Raw genomic sequence first — 24,419 nt, 5'->3', positions numbered from 1 at the left:
ATGGGATAAAATATTTCCAAATGCTATATCTGAAGGTATATTAATATTCCAACTAGAAATCCTAAAAATTAACAACAATAAAGGCAAACAATACCCTTTAGAGATAGGTAACAGACTAACATAAATAATGAATCTCCACAGATAACCAATCTTAGTTGTCTGATGGATGGAAAATCTTGTTTCTCTAGTTCTGGAGTGTGTTACCTATTTCTTCTTTGTAGTTAATCTCTTTGAGTATTTTCTCTAGTGCTGGTTTTGAAGACATAAATTCCTTCAGTTTCTGTTTGTCATGGAAGCTTCTTATTTCTCCATCTAATTTGATAGAAAGTTTTGCTGGGTAGGAAATTTTTGGCTGGAAGTTGTTTTCTTTCAGAGTTTGGAATATGTTACTCCAAGCCCTTCTGGCTCTCATGACTTGGTTTGGGAAGTCTGGAGTGATTCTAATTGGTTTGCCTCTGAATGTCACTTGGCCCTTTGCTTTTGTTGCCTTTAAGATTCTCTGCTTGGCTTCCACATTGGTCATTTTGACAATTATGTGGCGTGGGGATCCTCTTCTTCGATTCTGTCTAAAGGGAGTTCTATACGTTTCCTGGACCTGTGTATCAACCTCTTGCTCTATGTCTGGAAAATTTTCTTCTATTACTTCCTTGAAGAGATTGTTGATCCCTTTGGTTTCACTTTCTTTTCCCTCCTCTATTCCAATTATTCTTAGGTTAGCTCTCTTAAAATGGGCCCATATTTCTTCAATATCAGATTCCTGCTGTTGGATATTTTTTTCTAGATTAGAAACTATGCGTTCATTTTTGGATTGCTCATCTTCTAAGAGCAAGATTCTGTCCTCCATGTGTTCTAATCGGTTGTTTGTACTTTGAATTGAGGCCTTTACTTCATTAATTGCATCCTTTATCTCTTTTTGGCTCTCTCTGAGTTCTTTTCGAAGCACCTCTATTATTTCTACAGTTATTTTCCTGATTTGATCTTCTAGAAATCTCTGATTTTCAGTTTTATCGGGTTCTGATGTTGTGGGGTTGTGGGCATTTATTGCTCCAGTATTATTCCTCTTTCCCATGATTTCGGATGTTTGTGCCTTCTCTGGGTTCTTCCCTTGGGTCACTATGACTTCACTTAAGGTGTTCTGGATCTCGAGTCAGTAGTATCTCAGACCCCACTACTCCTTTACTGGGTTGTATCACAGAGTCTCCGACCCAGAGAGTCGATAGAGACTGCTTTAGACTGTGGGGGGTACCAGGTTGCACGTTCTCCTATGGTGTGATATCTCTGCCACCGCCTCTCCCCCACTGGGTCAAGTCCCAGGGAGTACAGTACTGGGATTTCTCCTCTGTGGCCCGCAATTTGACTCACTGTTCTTGAGTACGCAGATGTAGCTGTACTGGCCTCACTGAATTCGGTGCTGCTGCTGCCGGTGGCAATGTGGTGCCGCTGCTACGCCCTCGGCTGTGGGGCTGGCATTTTTCTTCTTGGTTTTGATTTCCACTCTGAATCCCTGCAGCGTGTGCTGAGCTCTGTCACTGGAAGCTTTAGATGTTCTCTGCGCGGAGAAATCCCGCCTGGCTGTTCCGCAGTGGCTCACCTCGGTTTGCTGTAGCCGTCCCGTGAATTCGCAGGTGCCGCTGGCAGTATGGCGCTGCTGCTGCATCTGCCGCGTCCTCAGGCGTGAGGCCGGTGTATCTCCTCTGTGGCTCTGTTCTCAGTCCGCTTTCTCTCTGGAGCCTGGTGATTTTTTGTTTCACTGGTGATGGTGTTTTCTGGCTATGAAAGGCGCTGATTTTGTGGTAATGGAGATTTGTTGTTAGCGGGGCTCTTAAGCCCCGCTTTTCTCGGTCGCCATCTTCCTAGGTCTAAAATTTACCTGCGACTCCAGGAATGCAGTGTAGGTGCCTGGGCTAGACCCACACTGCTGAGCTTGGGCTGGGATTGGTTGCCCAAAGTGACACAGAGAGCTGGCATCAGGCTGCTGGCCGTCCCCTGGACGAGGCCCATGGAGGGGCTGGCTGGTTTCCTGGCGGTCACAGGAGAGAGAGGGGCTTGCACAGGAGGCATTGAGCAAGGTCTGAAGGAGCCCAGGGACCAGACAAAGCAGCTTCTCACAGGGCGGCCAGGAAGCATCTTTCGTGAGACAGAGCATCTGTGGTGAGCTGGCCCCCAGTCCCCAGAAGCTGTCCTGCAGGGGACAGGTCATCCCAGTGACAGCCATCTGACAGAATTGGACAGAGGCAGAGTCCAGACCACAGAGAGGCGCAGGAGCAGGGACTGCCTACTGCCCAGTGTACAGCCTGGCCCAGGGCCACGTGTGAGGGTGTGGCGGTGTGCACAGCTTCCTCCCAGAGTGGGAGGTGCGACCCAAGTAGTCATTCGTTCCTTGGTACTTGCTGGACACCTCCCAGCAGCTGCAGACGCGGCGCAGGCCAAGCAGCTCCTGGTTCCAAATGCGATCAATGGTACAGAACAATGCTCGGGGCCTACTTATCTCATTAGCCACGAAGTGACAAGAATGGGCGGCTGAACACGTGCGAGGCTGGCGCGATGAGGCACTGTGCACGGGCCGGGGAGGCGGAGCTCAGGAGCAGGGTCCTGGGGGGTCTGCGAGCCCACGTGGTCTTCTTCGGGCTGATGGCGCCTGCTGGACCTGCCAGGCCGCCTTAGCCCTGATTTATCAATCACAACCATGTACAAGGAGAAGGGATATTTGGCCTCATCCATTGGGGAGCAGGACAAAGTCCAGAGGGAGCCCACCCCGGAGCAGAGGCCGTGGGGGACAGACACCGGTGACCTGGCTGCAGGTGTCTAGGCTCGGGGACCTGGCCCTGCTGAGTTCACACAGGGACCGGCGCATGGTAGATTTCTGGAATTTTTGTTTTTGACCTGGGTAGAGACTACATTTCAAGCTTGTTTCTGAGGGCAAAGTGCAAGCATGAAGTTTTTAGGTTGGGTAAAATATATAAACCTCTTCTATTAATTTGTCTTGTACCAATGCAGTCACACAATGTAATTTTAGTTTTTATATAGGAGCAGGGGCAGGAGGAAGTGCTCTGGATGGAACAGCGAGCCGCCTGGAGCTGGCCTGGCAAGGGACCTATGGGCGGAGCTGGGGCGGGAGGCCTGGGAGCCCACCCACCTCTGACCACGCCCATGCTCTGACGCCACAAAGCAGACTTTTCAGGAGTTTGTTGGACACGCAGGTGTGTGGGCACACACCTATGGGCACACATACAAGGCCCTGGCCTGTGTGACCCTTGGAGCTCAGCACAGCGTTGGCTCTTAGGACTTCAACTGGTGTCTGGTGTGGGTCTGCGCAGAGCCTCCCACAGCTGGCTTGTGGATGCGGACACAGGGACATGTTGAATGCAGGAGATGAAGGGCCAGAGCCAGAAGCAGCTCCTCCCAGTTCAACATGGACGCCCGAGGACACACCTGGGACAGCGTCTTCAGGGGGCAGTGTGGGACGGATTTGTCCACGGCAAATGTGCCCACAGGAAGCCTCGATTTGTCAGAAGCAAGTGCCATGGCTCTGCCGAGGTCACACTGAGCCCCGTGCCTCCCGCGTGTCCTCCCATGCCATCTCAGCCCTGACCTCCCCCTCGCACTTGCACGGTGACCAGGGATACCGCTTTTCTGGGTATTGTGCTAAACTGGGGGGTTCCTGACACCAGGGCTGAATCTGCTGCTTCACAGCTTGGGCCTGCCCAGAGGCAGCCCTACCGTGGGGACCGTGGCCCCGTGTCGCAGGCAGGCAGCCGAGGCTCAGAGGAAGCGGGCATTGGCTCGAGGAGCCAGGACGGGCTCTGGCGCCCCAGGGGCCATCCGCCCCCGTCCTCTTGTTTCTCTTCCCCTTTATCCGCGGCGTAACTGCCCGCGCTCTGTCCCCCGGGCTGTCACCGTGACGAGATGCCCGGAGTTCTTGTTTTGAGCTGCTCCATGGATGTGGGTGGCTGCAGTTCCCTCTTTAACCCCCTCTATGGTGGCCTAGTCCTGACTGCAGGGTCTCCACAAGGCTGGGAGCTCTTGGAGGTAAACATGCGTCTCCTCTGGGGTCTCCAGTCCCCAGGTGTGCTTCTTCTCCTTCCTCCTCCCCTTCCTCCTCCTCTTTGCCGCCGCAGCCCAACCCCTCCACACAGAGCTGCAGGGACAGCGTGGCAGGTGGCCAAGTGTCAGCCTGATACTGTGTACATGGCAGGGGGCGGAAGGACTCTCACCGGCTGGGGAGCCCGTGGCCCCGAGCGCTCGCCGTCCCCGTCAGTGTGCTCAGTGGGAGTGTGACTTGGAAGTCCTCGGTTAGGGCACAAGAGCCTCGGAGGCCAGAGAGCTGCCATGGAAGTTGTGGTCTGATGACTCCCACCGGGCAGAAACGGCCCGGGTTGCACCGACGGCACCACCGGCAGGAAGACGCACACACTCGTACTACGCATTAAACATCTCCCTCGACATGCAGTTCTGTTTTTAAAGGACGTTGGATTTGGCTGACAGGTCGTAACTGTGTATTTATGAAGCATAAAGCAATGTTTGCACGGAAGTGTGCATCGTGACGGAAGCAAATCGGGTATTATCCATCCGGCTCCTCAACTTTAGTCATTTCTAGGGTGACTGTGGTTAACAGCAAGGTGCTGTATATCTCCAGCTAGGTAGGAGAGAGGCCTTTGAGTGCTTCTACTGTCAGAGTTTATGTTGTTATCGTCTGGTGTTAAATCGCTGTGGCCCTGGGTGCTGTGTCTGTGCTGCCCGGCCAGGAGCTGCCCTGGTGCTAGGACGCAGTCAGAGAAGTGACAGGGACGGTGCGCAGCTTTTAATAACACCCACTTCCCATAACAACAACAATAATTTAATCAATAAGCACTGCTGACATCCCAAGGAATAACTTGCTTTCTCTGCCAATATGACTGTGGTTATCTTTGCCAAGCTATTCTGGCCAAGTTTAAAAGTGAAATGGTCAGGGGTTAGCCGTGCCCTGTCATCTGGATATTTAACAGTGCCAGATGACTTCTCCACTCCCCTGACCCTAAGAAGGATCCCAGTGGGAGAAACAGATCGCCAAGATTGCCACCTTGATCTCTGGACCCCAGGGAGGGTCGTCGAAGAGAGGAGGGTGAGCAGCTGGGGCTGGCCTGGTGATTTCAGTGGTAAATTCCCTGAGAGAAAGCCTGGCGTGAAGCACACGTGCTCTGCACAGTTCTCTGTGATGGCTCCACAGCAGGGCTGGGGCCAAGCCTGACGTTCAGGCCCTTTGTACTCTTCAGGGACCTGCAGCAACCCCTCCCCTGCTGGCCTTGGTGTGTCTGGACTCTGAGCTGCTGCAGCTTTAGCCGTGCTGGGGTGCAGCCTCGCGGGGCCCTCAGAAGTTACTAGCCAGCCCTTTGTAAGAGTAGAGGGCCTCAGATCTCATTGTCACGTGGGAAACTGGCAGCATTTTCATGGTAGCTCCTTTGGACCTGTGTATGCCAGGCTAACTCGCAGCCACGGTGGGGTGGAGCACTATCAGAATGGGTCTGACTGCAGTTAAGCACAGGCAGGCTAAAAACTCCATTGGAAGGGAATGCGTGTCCTTTTCCCGGCCTGCACTTTGTGGCTCTCCCCCTAATTCAGGTGGGGAGCATTATTGACAAAGCCACGTGCTGCCACAAACACCCCAGTACAGGGGAAAACAGACCCCCTGGGTGGGGGGCGAGGCTCTCAGGAAGCCAGGGTGCTGAGAGTCCGCCGCATGTGCTAGGCTGGCTGCTCGGCTGCTCTCGGAGACCCCAGCTTCCCTGCAGCATGATGGGGAGGCCAAAGGGCTCGGGGCTCTGGGGGCATCGCTTGAAGGGCACCTGGGTCTCACTGCCTGTGGCGACCTCTTGCAGCGGTGAGTGTGGGGGAAGTTGAGCGAGTGGAGAATTCTTTGGGCAAGTGTGTGACTAGTCTAAGGAAGTGTCTTAATGCTAGGAGAGTTATTCTCACAGCTCCCAGAACTACCTGACAGAAAACTCCAGCCCAAGCCGTGTGTAATCACTGCGCTTGGGAGGCTGAGACAGGAGGATCACACAGGTTCGAAGCCAGCCTCAGCTACTTCGTGAGGCTCTCAGCAACTTAGTGAGACCGTGTTTCCAAATAAAAAATAAAAAAAAGATCTGGGAGTATAGCCCAGAGGTAGAAAGCCTCTGAGTTCCACCCCCAATACCACCAAAAAAAAAAAAAAAAGAAAACTCCAGCCCATTCTAGATGTCCTGTCTCACCTCTGGGGGCAAAAAGCTGAGAAGCACATATGTGAAGGTCACCGTCCCGGGGCACGCACTCACTAAGAGACCGAGACCAAACGTCTTGGTATTACAGAGTACTTCCCTCCCCAGGGACCACACACCACATCAGCAAGGCTCCCGTGTGTCAACAGGACGTTTCAGTGGAAGGACACAGCCTCAGACCCCACCTAAGAAACCTGTCTCTAGAATAACCCAGGACAACAGGAAGAGAAGTGAGAACTAGGGGAAAACTTAGCTTCTAAAAAAGCACTCAGAAGGCAACCAGACCAACTCCTGCCCGATGACAGCAGAACTCACAGTTACGTTCCATTTGCTCCAACTTTATGTACTGGTGCATCATGTCCGCTTCTAAAAAACAAACCAAAACAAAACTACGAGGCGTGTGTTAAAAGCTAGGGACTGGTCACAGTCTGAAGGGACATGTCACCACCAGAACCCAACTCAGGTGTGACAGGGGTTGTAGAATTATACAACTGGGAACTAAAACAGCTGTGGTTTTTGCTAATGGAGGATCAGAGTTTTAGTCGGTTTTTTTTTTTTAAACAACTGACAACCAAAATATGTAACAAGAACAACTCAGGCAATGAAAGGTTCGCTTGGGCTCATGGTTTCCGAGGCTCGGTCCATAGTCACCTGGCTCCAGCGTGGGAACACCATGGTAGAAGGGTGGGCGTGGTGGTGGCGGCAGAAAGCTACTTATAGAAACCAGGAAGCAGAGGGAGGAGGGGCCAGGGAGAGATGGAGTCCTCAGGGCCACTCCCCAGTGACCCACCTGCCTGCGTACAGTGACCGCCCAGTAAGTCCATTCAAATTATTAACCCATCCGTGCTTAATCCACGGATGGATGAGAGCCCGGATCAGTGTTCATCTCTGAACGCTGTCGCACTGCAGACTCAGGAGCTTTTCTGGGGGACGCCCCCGATCCAACCCTAATGATCAAGGCGTTTGTGCAAAAGAGAGTTGCATAATATCAGCAGAGAGATGGGGACATTTGGAAGGAGTCAATTAGAATATTAGAAACCAAATACAACGAGCGCCTCTGATGGCCTCCAGAGTGGACTGGATTTGACTGAGGCAAGTATTCGACCCTGAAGACATGTTAGCAGGATCTTCCCAAACTGAAAAACAAAGAGAAAAAGAGAAAATGCCAGAAATAAATATCAAGAGGCGAGGGGATAGGTTCAAGACGCGGGGCGTATGTAGTGGTGAGAACAAGCGGGAAGTCAGAAGGGAGCAGAGGAGATGTCTCAAGTGACAGGTGGAGAGCTGTCAACGGCCAGTGTGGGATGGTCATGGGGACGCGAGCGCGTGCCCTGTGCTGACTCTTCCTCCAGAACCACGCACGGGAGGACCTCAGAGTGGCCGATTTAAGGAGCAGGAAGGAAAACCCACCGCCCCAAGTTGTATACCCAGAGAAATGACCCTCAAAAGTGCCTAAACCAAAGGAATGTATGTCTCTCAGACCTACTTTGTAAAAAATGTTAAAAGATCTTCACAGGGGAGAAAAATAATCTGAGCTGGAATTCAGATCTGATACTGAAGGGTAGAGTGTTGGGGAGGAATAATGGATCAAAGCCATTGATTTGTAGGGACGGGGGTTTGTGATTCAGCTCCCAGCACCCTCTCTCAAGTGTTGCTGGAGCTCAGGTGCACAGCCACGGAACACTCCTACTTGCCCTGGGCTGCCTGCAGTGCTGGGTGCTGTCCTTGGTGAGCCCCTGCCCAGCAGACATCCCCGTGTGTCCTCCTGACTTCTGCTTAGAGCACCTGGGCGTGTCTCACCACACTTAGCATGGCTGCTTTGTTATCTGGCTTGGTTGAAGACACTGTGTGCAAACTTCTTGCTGCACTAGGCGGGTTCCTTTTTCTCTATTGCTATGCAAAATTAGAAGATGGACAACTACACAGGACTGATGCAGCGGGGAGCCCCGGGGGGCAGAACAGGAAGGGCCTAGAAAGGGTGGAGACTCTGCCTCCCAGTAGGAGGAACAGAACCCCGAGAGTGTAGAATTTAAGTCAGTAGACTTAGTGACTGGCGCAACGCTGGACTTTCATTGTTCAATAGATAGGTCTTCAACTGGTACTTACGGTCCACCCCACAGGGGCTGGTACTCACGGACCACCCCACAGGAACTAGTACACATGGACCACCCGGCAGGAGCTGGTACTCACTCACGGACCACCCCACAGGGGCCGGCATCACACACAGAATAGTGCGCAGGACAGCTGTCTCTTTCCTTGAGAACCTGCTATGTCTGTTCATGCTTTGTGACCAGAGTTGTTCAGAGTGGGTTATAGGCTGAGGACAAATCTTGATGTTTCTTATAAACTCTTATTTTTTTAGCGGCCTCCTCTTCTGGATTCCTTATTACTCTTGGCTTACCTGGCAAACATTTATGCTTTTCTTTTCCAGTATAGCCCTGACGTTATTCATGATGACCTCTATTCTAGAGACCCCATTTTGCTTAAGTCCTTTAAAATGATTAATTGATGGTGACCTTTGAATTAAAACACCATATTTCTTGATTCTAAGATGCATATTTTTCACCTGTGAGTGTTTCTGAAAGCGGAATGCCGCTTGTAATTGATGGGTGCTTTTAACATGGGCTCTCTCTCTCTCTTTTGTTCTGAAAAGCTGTTAATAAATAGATGGAACATCTTATAATTGATGGCATCTGAGAACCAAGGATACACGGCGATTCTCTTTCATGTTGAAGAGCGGCGTGCCATCCAACCTGATCAGCATAATTTTGGCAAAGGAAAATTGAAGCGAGGGACTTTATCCAGCGCATGTGGTTCCTCACTTTCTGCCTCCCCCTTTTTGCTGATTTTAGATCGCTTCCTGGTTTCTTTTTTTTTTTTTTTTCTTTTTTTGCTTCCTGATTTCTACACAAAAATAGTGTTTTGCAGCTAGCAAGTCACTGGCCAGATGGTCCAGAGGGCTTCTGCGCCAGTGCTCTGGGGTCAGCTGTGCCGGCCACATCCCCGTCTCACCTTATAAGTCGGAGGAGTTTTGCCTGAGGGCTTTTAGGGTCTCACATTACTACTGGAGAACCCTTCATAAAGATGTCTGTTGAGCTGACAACTTAGAAGCAAACATTTAAAAATATGACAGCATTTCATCCTGAAAGAAAGAATGTACTTATAAATAAAGAGAGAAAACCGATCAAGTTTATGATTTACTAAAGAAAAATGTGTTATGCTTTTGGAAGGGAGAAAAGTGAAGATTTGAGGTTCTCCAAGAATGGATGGCTTTTTCCCCTATGGGGGATGTAAGCAATGCTGAGGGTGGGTAACAGGTAAGGGATTTTTCACTCAGCGTTAATGGGATTTCTTCTATGTGTGGCGGACATGTCCTATTTTTATTTATTTATTTTTTTTCAGAACTGTGGACTGCACTCAGGGGCATTCTACCTCCGAGCTATATCCCCAGCCCTATTTTTAATTCTTTATTTTTAAAAACAGGATCTTATTAAGTTGTAGAGAGCCTCACTAAGTAGATGAGGCTGGTTGTGAACCTGTGATCCTCCTGTCTCAGCCTCCCAAGTACTAGGATTATAAGCCTGGCTGACATCCCCTATTCTGATGAGACCAGCTGCCTGGATGCCCAGGGCCTGCTGTGGGTATTTAATTCAGGGACTGACTGAGGCTTTTAAAACACAGCTGCTCAAAGATCCACTCTGGAAATAGACAAACACCAGCAGGAAGAACAATGATATCTCTCTCTCTCTCTCTCTCTCTCTCTCTCTCTCTCTCTCTCTCTCTCTCTTCTTTCTTTCCTTCTCTCCCTCCCTCTTTCTCTCTCCCTCTCTCTTTCTCTCCCTCTCCCTCTCTTTCTCTCCCTCCCTTCCTATCTCCCTCCCTCTCTCTCTCCCTCTCTCTCTCTTCTTTCTCTCCTTCTCTCCCTCCCTCTTTCTCTCTCCCTCTCTCTTTCTCTCCCTCTCCCTCTCTTTCTTTCCCTCCCTTCCTCTCTCCCTCTCTCTCTCCCTCCCTCTCTCTCTCCCTCCCTCTCTCTCCCTTCCTCTCTCCCTCTCTCCCTCTCTCCCTCTCTCTCTCTCCCTCTCTCTCCCCCTCTCTCCCCCCCTCTCTCCTCATTCCTTTATGTCTTAGATTATGGTGGCCAGCTCACATGCAATTATTATGTTTTCTAAAAAGTAGAAAACAGGACTTATTGTGCTTACAAAGCAGTGAAATGTCAGATCTGGCACAGTCGAAAGCCGCTAGCGTCTCGGGACCTCGCGGAGTGTTCTGAGTGGCCGGTGCTCCTGGGAGGGGCCGCGTGGGCCTCGGGGATCTGCCGACACGGCAGAGTCTGCTTCTCCTTCATCTTCCCCACCGAGTCCGTCCACGGTGAGTTGTTGCCGGTGCCTCTGCACCGCTCGCAGCCCGGCACTGACACAGCCTGCAGATTAATTGCCTTAACGACTTTGCTGGTGTGAGCCTTTGCTCAGAAACCTCGAATGGCCCCTCACTGTCCTTGATGTGAGGCAGAGCCTTCCTCCCGGCGCATGGCAGACCCTCGGGGCTCTAATTGAAACCCAAGGCTTCACCCCCGACGCTCCTGACAGGCTCACCTCTGGCTCCCTAACACCTGCCGATGGCTGGAGAAATGATGTTGACTGCAAGGACAGGAGGCCCTGGAGAGCCTTTGCTGGCGCGCACCCGTCCACTCACCACAGACAGCTCTTTGTGTCCTCCGTGCTTCTCCTCTGTTGGAAAATCGCTATTATCAACTCTGCTTAAAATTCTAATGATAGGTCTCCCTGATTTGAATTTTCCTGGCTTTTTGCTTCTGGCCCAGCATAGAGTAGGTGCTCAGGAGGGTGCGCTGTTCTAACCGCGGAGCCTGCCTGCGGCTGCTGGCACAACACCCCTTCTTTTCCGGAATTCTGTTCACCTGGTTTTTACCCCCTTTCTTGCCCTCCTCATTTGTATCCTAAATTCTCTCCCTCTCTAGAAGCCTGTGAAATCTGCTTCTGTATAACAACAGGGCTAATGGGGACAAAGGAGCATTCCCTGGGTCCCGGTTGGTGCCTGTTACAGGATGAGGCTGTGCTGTGAAGCCTGCAGTTGCCTTAGCTGCAGAGAGGGGGCGAGGCCGGGTCCTGCGGCCTCACCTGGGAGCCAGCCTCCCTCAGCATCTCTCACAGCCCGTAGCACCTGACTTGCCCTTAGGCCCATAGAAGGTGCTAGGACTGGTTGGAGACATCACTTTGCCTGGTCCCCTTGATTTACACTGAAGAAATCCAGGTCCTAAGAGGAGACGCTCTTTGCTTGAAGCCTACATTCCAGGTCTCTGGAACAGAAGACCTGTTCTCTGGAGGCAGTACTGGTTTCTGGAACTATCCAGTAAGAAATGAGAGTCTTGAAAAAGTGGTTGATATCAGTATTCCTCTAATCACAGGGTGAAAAAAACACTCAGATATGTAGACATAAAACTCAGGTGTGGGAATATCAAGGAACATTTATACTTCATAGTTACCTATTAAGGTCACCTTGATATATTTATCTTAATCTTTTTTTGTGTGTGTATGGTACTGGGGAAGGAACCCAGGGGCATTCTACCTCCGAGCAACATCCCCAGCCCTATTTTTCATTCTTTGTTTTGAAATAGGGTCTCACTGAGTTGCAAAGGGCCTCACTGAGTAGCTGAGGCTGGCCGCGAACCGTGATCCTCCTGTCTCAGCCTCCCAAATGCTGGGATTACAAGTGTGCGCCACCACGCCCAGCTCTCTTAATCTTAATACTATAGAAAATGATAAGACATTTTAATGTGCATCTTTATGAAAGAGAGGAAGGCATGGCCTTTTTAAGTCTGGGGATATGTCTATGAATGTCAAGGAGCACATTCCTAAGGCAGAGGACACGTGGAAATCACAGTCCAGTTAGCGGGCGCCGCGTGTCAGGTTTGCAGGTGGCCGCGTGGTTCCCCCACGCTGTGTACCTTGCTGCAGAAGTATAGCTTTCAGGTGGAGGATGAGGGAGTGTGATATTAGAAGAAAAGGGTGAACACTTATAGCCGAGAGTTGGAGCAAGAACTCAAGGCGGTCTCAGCAGGAAGGCCGAGGCCAGGAAGGACGGCCCAAGCACAGGGTCGAGAAGAGGCTGGACTCGGTTCATGAGACCAGCTCAGGACAGACCACGCGCATCTGTGTTTAGTACGGTGCGCTCCTGCTACTTCCCAGGACACCAAGGGGGCAAAGGTGGCTGTGTCTCATATTTGTTTCTTCATTATGATCCACAAAGTAGAAGTCGTTGAGATAAACAATGACCTCGATTGCACTTTTTACAGGAACAGAGAAGACAGAAGACCTGGAATTGTGAGGTTTGTACACGAGCTCAGTCCTGGGACTGTGGGGACAGTGTGGGATGGCGCTGCTCATTGCCCCCTCTGGCTGGGGGACCTGACCTTGCATGTGTTTAACTAGCTCAGTCCCCAGAGGCTGCCCGTGAGCTCAGGGCTTGTCTGCTGCTCCAGGCTCAGGCCAGCACACACTGGGTGAACAGTAAGCACAGACACTTCCCTCTTGAGCTCTCTGTCACTGCTGTCTCCTTTGTGCCTTCTCTGAACCGCCCGCAGTCCCTTGTCTAGTTGCCTTGGCAGGCCATCAAATAAAACCCATGAATGCTCATCAGTACCACCCCCATCAGGTCTACAGCTCGCCAGTGTCCTCCCAGGCCCCTGGCTACCTTGGCATTCCGCTCCTCCTTAGAGAAACTCTAGTTTGTTGTCATCCATTTGTTTAGTTTTGTTTTTGTTGCCTGAGATTTGGTGTGATAGGAAAGAAAAAATCAGGCCCAGGGCTATAGCGATGAGTTCTTCCCTGTGCCTTCTTTTGGGAATTCTAAGGCTTCGGGTCTTCTGTTTTGGTCGCCTATGCATTATCTGAGCTGACTTTTGGGTATAGAATAAGATGTGAGTCCAGTTACACTCTTTGGCATAAGAAATTTTTGTTTTCTTCTCACTATTTATGGAAGAAACTCTCCTTTCTTCATTGTGATTCTTGAGATGTTTGCTGAAAACTACTTGACTGTGTATGGTTGAGTTAATTGTAAAGATCTCTATCCTAATTCATCAACCAATCTTTGTGTCTACTTTTATGCTAGTACCACACTGCTTTGATTATTATAGTTTTGCAATATAAATTGACATGAGAAGGAACTCTCACAGCTCTGTAACAAAACAAACAAATAACCTGATTTAAAAAATGGTCAAAGAAACCCAGATACACATTATTTTTTCAAGCAAGGTATTCAAATGGCCAACAGGCCTATGAGAAGGTGCTCAAGCTCACAGATGATCCAGGAAATGCAAATCAAAGCCACAAAGAGATCACCTCACACCTCGTAGACGGACTACTGTAAAAAGGCCAAACGAAATACAGGGGAGGACGTAGAGCAAGGGAACTCACACCCGGCTGGTGGGAATGTAAATTGGAACAGCCACTCTGGAGCGCCAGATAGCGGGTCCTCACAACGAGTAGAACCACTACCACACCCCTCTCTCTCTTTGTTGGACGTGAAATGAAATCAGCACCTCCTAGAGATACCTGAACTCGGATGCTTACTTCATCGTTCATTGCTCCTGATGTCTGAGTTAGGGAAGCAGCTCAAAAGGCCATCACTGATGGGGCATGAGGTAAATACGGTATTTCTGCCATTTGAGACGGCACGGATGAAGCTGGAAACACTGTGCTAAGGGAAATAAGTCAGACACAGGAAGAAAATACCAGAGGATCGCATTCACATGCAGAATTTTTATTTTTTATTTATTTTTTATTTATTTTTTTTTGAAATTAAAATATTATTTATTGATTATTTACTGTATGCAAAAATTATCTCATACAACAGAATTTTAGTACAACAAAATTACGTGAATACATACTTAATTTTCTTTTCTTTTTTTTTTAATTTAATTTTATTGGTGCACTGTATTCATACATCATAGTGGGATACAAACTTTTGTAGACATACATGCACACATCGCCCAGTCAGCCCCCACTCGATCCCCACCCCATTCTCTCCCCATCCCTCCCTCCCATGCTTGGCTTAGTGGTTGACATCTAGTATTATAGCAATTTATCCAAAATTAAAAATGATAATCTCACATAACAGTTTCATTTGTCTGATACCAAGCTTTTGATGACTTAAAGATAACATTTCAATATTTCTTTTTGCTTTCTTTCTTACCAGAGAATATTTTTTTCTTTTTTTTAGGTGAAACTATCATATATTTATTTTTCAGAAAAAAATCTATCCTGATATGGAATATGGACTCTAGATACCCAAAACAATCTCGAAGCAAAAACAAAGCTAGAAGATGTATATTTTCTGATTTCAAACCATATAAAGCTACAATAATTGAAACAGTGAAGTACTGTTCTAAAGGCAGATATATAGACCATTGGAGTTAAATACAAGCCTAGAGCTAACTTCTTCCCTATATTGTCAAGTTATTTTTGACAAGGTTTCCACGAAGATTTGGTGGTCGAAATAATAATCTTTAACTAAATATTGTTGAAAAATAATAATTACATGGAAAAGAATAAAATTGGACCCTTACCTAATCCCACATACAAGTATTAACTCAAACTAGATAAAAGACCTAAATATAAAGCTTAAGACTATAATCTTTTAGGAGAAAATCTGGGTCATAAAACCTCACAACATTGAAATTGGCAGTGATTTCTTGGATATGATTTCAATGGCACAGGCAACAGAAGAATATACAAACTCCCTAAAAAATAAAAGAAAATGTTGTATATCCAAAGACAATGTAAACAGAGTTAAAAGTTACTAATAGAATTGGATAAAATATTTCCAAATGCTATATCTGAAGGTATATTAATATTCCAACTAGAAATCCTAAAAATTAACAACAATAAAGGCAAACAATACAATTTAGAGATAGGTAAAAGACTAACATAAATAATGAATCTCCACAGATAACCAATCTTAGTTGTCTGTTGGATGGAAACTCTTGTTTCTCTGGTTCTGGTGAGTGTTACCTATTTCTTCTTTGTAGTTAATCTCTTTGAGTATTTACTCTAGCGCTGGTTTTGAAGACATAAATTCCTTCAGTTTCTGTTTGTCATGGAAGCTTCTTATTTCTCCATCTAATTTGATAGAAAGTTTTGCTGGATAGGAAATTTTTGGCTGGAAGTTGTTTTCTTTCAGAGTTTGGAATATGTTACTCCAAGCCCTTCTGGCTCTCATGACTTGGTTTGGGAAGTCTGGAGTGATTCTAATTGGTTTGCCTCTGAATGTCACTTGGCCCTTTGTTTTTGTTGCCTTTAAGATTCTCTGCTTGGCTTCCACATTGGTCATTTTGACAATTATATGGCGTGGGGATCCTCTTCTCCGATCCTGTCTAAAGGGAGTTCTATAAGTTTCCTGGACCTGTGTATCAACCTCTTGCTCTATATTTGGAAATTTTTCTGCTATTACTTCCTTGAAGAGATTGTTGATCCCTTTGGTATCACTTTCTTTTCCCTCCTCTATTCCAATTATTCTTAGGTTAGCTCTCTTAAGATGGGCCCATATTTCTTCAATGTCAGATTCCTGCTGTCGGATATCTTTTTCTAGATTAGAAACTATGCATTCATTTTTGGATTGCTCATCTTCTAAGAGCGAGATTCTGTTCTCCATGTGGTCTAATCGGTTGTTTGTGCTTTGAATTGAGGCCTTTACTTCATTAATTGCATCCTTTATCTCTTTTTGGCTCTCTCTGAGTTCTTTTCGAAGCACCTCTATTATTTCTACAGTTATTTTCCTGATTTGGTCTTCTAGAAATCTCTGATTTTCTGTTTTATCAGGTTCTGATGTTGTGGGGTTGTGCACATTCATTACTTCAGTGTTATTCCTCTTTCCCATGATTTCGGAGGTTTGTGCCTTCTCTGGGTTCTTCCCTTGGGTCACTATGGCTTCACTTAAGGTGCTCTGGATCTCGAGTCTGTATTATCTCAGACCCTACTACTCCTTTACTGGGTTGTATCACAGAGTCTCCGACCCAGGGAGTCGATAGAGGCTGCTTTAAACTATGGGGGGTGCCAGGTTGCACGCTCTCCTATGGTGTGATATCTCTGCCACCACCACTCCCTCACTGGGTCAAGTCCCAGGAGGCACAATACTGGGATTTCTCCTCTGTGGCCCGCAATTTGACTCACTGTTCTTGAGTACGTAGATGTAGCTGTACTGGACTCGGTGAATTCACTGCTGCTGCCGCCGCCGGTGGCAATATGGCGCCTCTGCCACGCCCTCGGCCATGAGGCTGGCGTATTTTTTCTTCTCTGGTTTTGATTTCCACTCTGAATCCCTGCAGCGTGTGCTGAGCTCAGCCACTGGGAGCTTTAAATGCTGTCTGCGCCGAAAGATCCCGCCTGGCTGTTCCGCATCGGCTCACCTCGGCTTGCTGTAGCCGTCCGCTGAGTTCGCCGCTGCCGCCAGCAGTATGGCGCTGCTGCCGCGTCCTCGGGCGCGTGTGTCACCACTGTGGCCCTGAGCTCTGTTCTCAGTCCGCTTTCTCTCTGGAGCCTGGTGGTTTTTTTGTTTTTCTGGTGATGGTGTTTTCTGGCTATGAAAGGCGCTCTTTTTGTGGTAATGGAGATTGGTTGTTAGCGGGACTCTTAAGCCCCGCTTTTCTCGGTCGCCATCTTCCCGGAAGTCCCCAGAATTTTTAAAAAGCTTGGCTACATACAGTGATGGTTACTGATAGGAGAGTAAGTGGGAAAAGTAGGTCCAAGGGTGAGATTTGTAGGACAGACAGAGGTCTGATGTACACCAGAGGACTATCATTACTACTATTTTGTTGCAAACTTAGAGTTTCTCAAGAGTGGATTTTTTTTTTTTTTTTTTGCAGTACTGGGGATGGAACCCAGGGGCATTCTACCTCTGAGCTACGCCCCAGCCCTATTTTTTATTCTTTATTTTGAAACAGGGTCTCACTGAGTTGCAAAGGGCCTCACTAAGTAGCTGAGGCTGTCTGTGAACCATGATCCTCCTGCCTCACCCTCCCAAATGCTGGGATTACAAGTGTGCACCACCACGCCCAGCTTCAAGAGTAGATTTTAGATGGTCTTAACATGCACACGGTAACTGTAGAAGGTTCTTACCTTCTGCAAGTACACATATTTGTCTAACCATAGCAATCCTTTCATAACATGCATTAAAAAGGCATATGTGCCAAAGATCCAGGTGAGATTTTTATACAACAAAAATGAATTCGGCGGACACTCAACCAAGCATGCCTTATTTGTGAAGCAGCTTCTATAAAACAACGATGCTCAGTCTGGGGGGACACAGTCCCTGTCCTCAAGAAGCTAAACATTAATGGTGAGATAAAAATTAGGCACATGCAAAGCTAATCCAAGATCAGAATGCGGTTCAGCAGTTCAGCATGTGATTTATTATCAGATTAATCATACAGCTCTGATTATACAGTTCCCCTCTCATCACACTGTATTTAATTGCTTGTTTGCTGGTACCCAGCCCTGCCCCCCATCCTGCAAGTTCCAACAGAAACTGTCTGTTTTAAAGTTTTGACTTCCTGGCACCTAGTGCCTGTTCCGGACGTTTGGTGAGAAGCCTTTCTTAATGGATGAGTGAATGAAGAGGCAGTTAATGCAGGGTGGGATGGTCAGGAAGCGCCAGGAGACATGGGTTTGAGTGTGGACACAGGCGTGGCCCATGGGTGTCTGTCAAGGGCAGCCCCTCGGGCACCATCTGCCCCTGTTGATGGGACAAAGGTCAGAGGCCACCTGGGTTGGACCCGCAGCTCCCACACAGGTCTAAAGCAGCGGAGACAGCAGCTACCCTCGCAGACTGAGTCAAGGCAGCCCCCACCCCCACCCCCGGGAGCCCAGCCTTCTGATCAACACAGCACAGACTTGTGTGCGTCTTAGAACGCTCCATGGGAGTGCTAACCTCGGGGGTCACTGGGTCTCTCCATTAGTAGAGGGATCCTTCAGTGCAGAGTTGGGTCCTGGGGTGTCCCATGGAGACACCGCCCGGCTCTGTAGCTCACAGAGGTCCTTGCCTTCACCTTGCGAGCTTTTCTGTCCTGACCTCCTCTTCCTGTCACTGGAGTTAGTGCCCCGTCCTTCCTCTATGCCCGATGCACTTAAACTGTCTCTGCAGGCCTCAGTCTCCTGCAGCCTTATTCTCCTTACTTGGCTATGAACCCCACCATACTGCCCTGCAGAGCCAGGCTCAACACAGCCACCTGCACACACAGGCTGCCTGTCCAGATGGCCCCTGGACCCCACTGCCTGTGTCACCTGGCTAGGCTCAGTGTCCATTGTCCAGGGTCTCTCCTCTGACCACCCCACCCCCTGCTTCCTGGGCTGGGGCATTTTCCCTCCTCTAGGTCCCTATAGCCTCGGGCATACCTTTGTTTTTTATAACTGATAGTTTAGTAATTGGCTCTTATCAGCTATGTGATCATGACTAATGACTAAGCTCTGTGCTGATATCCCAGCTGAGGAGGAAAAAAATCAATGGAAATACATGCATGGACTCTCTGTGTCCGTTTATAAGTTTAACTATTTAGGCATTTTTATATATTATTATTTTTTATTATAATTATTTTTTATTGAACATAAATGGTATACATTTAAACTATACTTGGTGCCCTTTCCCCCCCAAACCCTGTTTTCCCTTCCCCCCTCCCACCAATGATTGTCCAGGGTAACCATGACATATTCATAATTTTACACATATTCGGGTATAGACCCTCATTAATCAAGTTCAGCCTTCCTCCTCTCCTGTCTTTCCATTTAAGCTTTGCTGGTATTTCCCCTGCATTATCTGGAGTCCCACTGGTATCCTCTACGTTCCCTAGTTTGGGCATATTAGGGGAAACATATGTACCTTCTCCTTCTGTGCTTGGCTGATCTCACTTAACATAATGCTCTCCAGGACTTTCCATCTTCTTGCAAATGACATGATTTTGTTCTTTATGGCTGTATTGAATTCCATTGTGTGTATTTCCCAAAGTTTTGCAATCCATTCATCTGTTGATGGAGACCTGGGTTGGTTCCATATTTTTGCTATTATGAATTGTGCTGCTATGAACATAGGTATGCATATGTTGCTGTATTTCTCTGAATTCAACCCCTTTGGAAAAATACCCAGGAGTGGTATAGCTGGATCATATGGTTATCTATTCCAAGTTTTCTTAGGAATCTCTACACAGATCTCCATAGCGGCTGAACTAGTCTGCACTCCCACCAACAGTGTAAAAGAGTTCCTCTTTCCCCACATCCTCGCCAGCATTTGTTGTTATTTGATTTCTTTATGTTTGCCACTCTGACTGGGGTTAGATAGAATCTCAGTGTAGTTTTGATTTGCATCTCCCTGATGGCCAATGATGTAGAACATCTTTTCATATATCTATTGGCCCTTTGTATCTCTTCTTTTGTGAAGTGTCTATTTAGTTCATTTGCCCATTTCTTGATTGGGTTGTTTGTTTTGCTAGTGTAGAGTCTTTTGAGCTCTTTGTATATTCTGGATATTAGCCCCCTATCAGAATGGTGGCTGGTAAAGATCCTTTCCCATTCTGTCGGCTTCCTCTTTAGGTTATTGATGGTCCTTTGATGAGAAGAAACGTTTTAGTTTGATGCTATCCCACTTGTTTATTCTTGCTTTAATTTCCTGAGCTTTGGAGGTTTTGTTGAGAAAGTTACTGCCTGTGCCAATATGTTGTAGTGTTGAACCTATGCTCTCCTCTACTAACTTCACAGTCTCAGGTCTAATTTCTAAGTTTTTGATCCATTTTGAGTTGATTCCTGTGCATGGTGAGATATAGGGGTTTAGTTCCATCTTTCTACAAATGGATATCCAGTTCTCCCAAAACCATTTGTTGAAAAGGCTGTCTTTTCTCCAGCGTATGAGTTTGGCCCCTTTGTCAAAGATTAATTGACTAAAGATGTGTGGATTTGTTTCTGTATCTTCTATTCTAATCCACTGGTCAGTATATCTGTTATTGTGCCAGTACCATGCTGTTTTTACTACTATTGCTCTATAGTATAATTTGAAGTCTGAGATTGTGATGCCTCCTGCATGTTTCTTATTGCTGAGAATTGCTTTGGCTATTCTGGGTCTTTTCTTTCTCCATATAAAGTTCATGATTGATTTTTCTAGGTCTATGAAGAATGTTGCTGGTATTTTAATGGGAATTGCATTGAATTTATAGATCACTTTTGGAAGAATGGCCATTTTGATGATATTTATTCTGCCTATCCATGAGCACGGGAGATCTTTCGATCTTCCAAGGTCTTCTTCAATTTCTTTCTTTAATGTTTTATAGTTTTTGTTGTAGAGGTCTTTTACATCTTGAGTTAGGTTTATTCCTAGGTATTTTATTGGTTTTGAGGTTATAGCGAATGGAATAGTTTTCTTTATTTCTTTCATTGTGGATTCATTGTTAGCGTAAAGAAAAGCCACTGATTTCTTTAGGTTGATTTTGTATCCTGCAACTTTGCTGAATTTGTCAATCAGCTCCAGAAGTCTTTTGGTTGAGTTCTTTGGGTCTTCCAGATAAAGAACTTTGAGTCACCTGCAAATAAGGATAATTTTAATACCTCTCTTCCTATGTGAATTCCTTTGATTTCCTTCTCTTGTCTTTTTGCTGTGACAAGGGTCTCAAGGACTATATTGAAAAGGAGTGGTGATAGTGGGCATCCTTGTCTTGTTCCTGATTTTAGAGAAAATTCTTGCAGTTTTTCTCCATTCAATATAATGTTGGCTTTGGGTTTACAGTATATTGCCTTAATGATGTTGAAGTAAGTTTCTTCTATCCCAATTTTCTGCAGTGTTTTTAACATAAATGGGTGTTGGATTTTGTCGAATGCTTTTTCAGCATCTATTGCTATCATGATGTGGTTTTTATTCTTGGTTCTATTTATGTGGTGAATAACATGTATTGATTTGCGTATGTTGAACCAGCCTTGTTTTTCTGGGATGAAACCAACTTGGTCATGATGTATTATTCTCTTGATATAGTTTTGAATGCGTATGGCTAGTATTTTGTTTAGAATTTTTACATCTATGTTCATTAAGGATACTGGTCTGTAGTTTTCCTTTCTTGAGATATCTTTATTTGGTTTGGGGATTAATGTGATACTGGCCTCATAGAAGGAATTTGGGAGAGTTCCATCTCTTTCAATTTCCCAGAACAAGTTATGAAGTATTGGTATTAGTTGTTCACTGAAGGTTTTGTAGAATTCAGCTGGGAACCCATCTGGGCCTGGGCTTTTCTTTGGTGGAAGAATTTTTATTGCCATTTCTATTTCATTGGTTGTTATTGGTTGGTTTAGGCTTGCTATGTCCTCTTGGCTGAGTGTAGGAAGGTTAACTGTGCTTAGAAATCTATCAGTTTCTTCCAGGTTTTCAAGTCTATTGGAGTATAAATTTTTAAAGTAGTTTCTGATAATGTTTTGGATTTCTTCACTATCTGTGGTGATATCTCCTTTTTCATTTCTAATTTTGATAATTTGAGTTGATTCTCTTTTTCTTTTGGTTAGATTGGCCAGGAGTTTACCAATTCTATTAATCTTTTCAAAGAACCAACTTTTTGTTTTATTGAATTCTTTGAATTGTTTTTTTGTTCTCAATTTCATTTATTTCTGCTCTAATTTTAATGATTTCTTGCCTTCTGCTGGCTTTGGGAATAGACTGTTGCAGACTTTCTAGGTCCTTGAGTTGTGTCATTAGGTTCTTTATTTGGTGGTTCTCTGTCCTTCTTATGTGGGTACTCAATGCAATAAACTTTCCTTTTAATACTGCCTTCATAGTGTCCCATAGATTTTGGTAGGTTGTGTCTCTGTTTTCATTTGTTTCCATAAATATCTTTATTTCTTCCCTAATTTCTGCTCCTACCCATTCATCATTCAATAGTGTATCATTCAATCTCCATGTATTTGAATAATTTATTTTGAGTTTCCTGTTGTTGATTTCTACTTTTATTCCATTATGGTCTGAAAAGATGCAAAGAATTATATTACATCTTTTGAATTTTCTGGCGATTTCTTTGTGTCTCAGGATGTGGTCTACTTTGGAGAAGGTTCCATGGGCTGCTGAGAAGAATGTGTATTCTGTAGTTCTTGGCTGAAATATTCTGAAAATGTCTATTAGGTCCATTTGGTTTATGGTTTCCTTTAGTTCTAAAGAGTCTTTACTCATCTTTTGCCTTGAAGATCGATCCAGTGGTGTGAGAGGCGTATTAAAGTCTCCCAGAATTATTGTATTTGGGTCTATTTGGGATCTGATGTCCAGAAGGGTTTGTTTTACAAATGTGGTTGCACCTGCGTTTGGGGCATAAATATTTACTATCATTATATATTCTTGGTGTATTGTTCCTTTTAATAAAAGGAGGTGCCCTCCCTGATTTGTCTTTTCTGATGTTTTGGTTTAAAGTCTGTTTTGTTGGATATCAGGGTTGCTACCCCTGCTCTTTTTTGGTCTCCAATAGCATGGTATATCTTTTTCCATCCTTTCACTTTCAGTTTGTGAATGTCTTTGGCTGTAAGATGGGTTTCTTGCAGACAGCATATTTGGATTATGTTTTTTAACCCACATTGCCAGTCTATGTCTTTTGATTGGTGAGTTAAATCCTTTGACGTTAAGAGATATTATTGAAATATGATTTTTATTTTCTGCCATTTTGTGTTCTGTCTACTATTGGGTGGTTTGGTCTTTCTTCTTTACTTAAATGGTCCACTTATTATCTTCCTCTCTTGTCTGGTTCTGAAATCTGCTTCTTTTTTCTTCTTTATGGTTTATTTCTTTAAGAATTTTCTCTAGTGTTGGTTTTGAATTCATGAATTTTTTTATTCTATTTATCCTGAAACACTTTTGTTTCCCCATTGATTTTGAATAGTAGTTTTGCTAGATAGATTAGTTTTGGTTGGAAGTTATTTTCTTCCAGGGTCTGAATCACGTCGTACCAGTCTCTCCTAGCATTCCTGACCTGGGTTGTATAGTCTGGGGTGATTCTTATTGTTTTGCCTCTATATGTCACCCGTCCTTTTGTTCTCACTGCTTTTAAGATTCCTTCCTTGGCCTCTATGTTGGTCATTTTGGTTAGTATGTGGTGTGGGGAGGTCCTTCTTTGGTCCTGTCTCAATGGAGTTCTGTATGCCTCCTGGACATGAAGATCCAAGTCTCTTTCCATGTTTGCGAAATTCTCTGAGATTGTTTCTTTGAAGAGATTATGGATGCCCTTGGTCTGTACCTCTATGCCTTCTTCAGTGCCTATTATCGGTAAGTTAGGGTGCTTCATATTATCTCATATTTGCTGGATGTTTAGGTTTTGTTGCTGTAAAGATTTCTGTATATCGCTGACCGGGTTTTCGGTTTTGGATGTAATGTCTTCTAACAGTGATATTCTGTTTTCTATTTCATCTACTCTTCCAGAATTTCTTTCTATTGCTGTCTTCATTTCACTTATGGATTCTTTCATTTCATTCCAGACCTCTTTCTGATTCTTTCTTAGTGTTTCTAACTCATGTTTCATCTCCTCTAGACTTGTTTTAAATCCTTTCATCATATTGTAAATCAAGATTCAGAACTCCCCTTTTTGCATTTCTTGTAGGTCAGTATTCGTGACTTCTCTCGTTTCTCCACTATTCCTGGTTCTCATATTTTCGAAGTTCTTGGGCCTGTTCTTCTGTTGTCTTCCCATTGATTGTGGGTATTGTGTATAGTCCAGTCTTAGTAGTAGGGATTTAGAAGGGTCAACAGGTAAGCAGTACGAATGGTGAGGATTGGATGATGGTGGAGTAGCTAGGGTGATGGGTGCAGGAGTCGTGTAAGGTAGAGAATATAATTAGGTTGTGGAGGACTTTAAGTATAATGGGGTTGAATCAGGTTGAATGGGAGAAGGTTAGATAGTAGGACTCTTGTATTTATCAGAATATTTAAGCATGGAGATGTGAGACACTTTGTGTGTTAAAGAAAGAGCTACAATTAGGGGACAAGGGGAAAGATTTAAGGAAGCTCGTTGATAGTCTGAATTGTAGACTTTTGTAGAGGGAGTGGGGGGAAGGCTCACATACAGATGGATAAAGTAACAATATAAGGTAGAAAGACTATTATACATCAAATATAAACAGCAGCATTGACAGCACAATAATGGAACACCAGAAGAGAACAAGAAAGGTTAAGAGAATA

Source organism: Muscardinus avellanarius, assembly GCF_963383645.1.
Source record: "Muscardinus avellanarius genome assembly, chromosome: 15".
In the NCBI taxonomy this organism is placed as follows: domain Eukaryota; kingdom Metazoa; phylum Chordata; class Mammalia; order Rodentia; family Gliridae; genus Muscardinus; species Muscardinus avellanarius.
Note: the sequence above shows the minus strand (reverse complement) of the source record.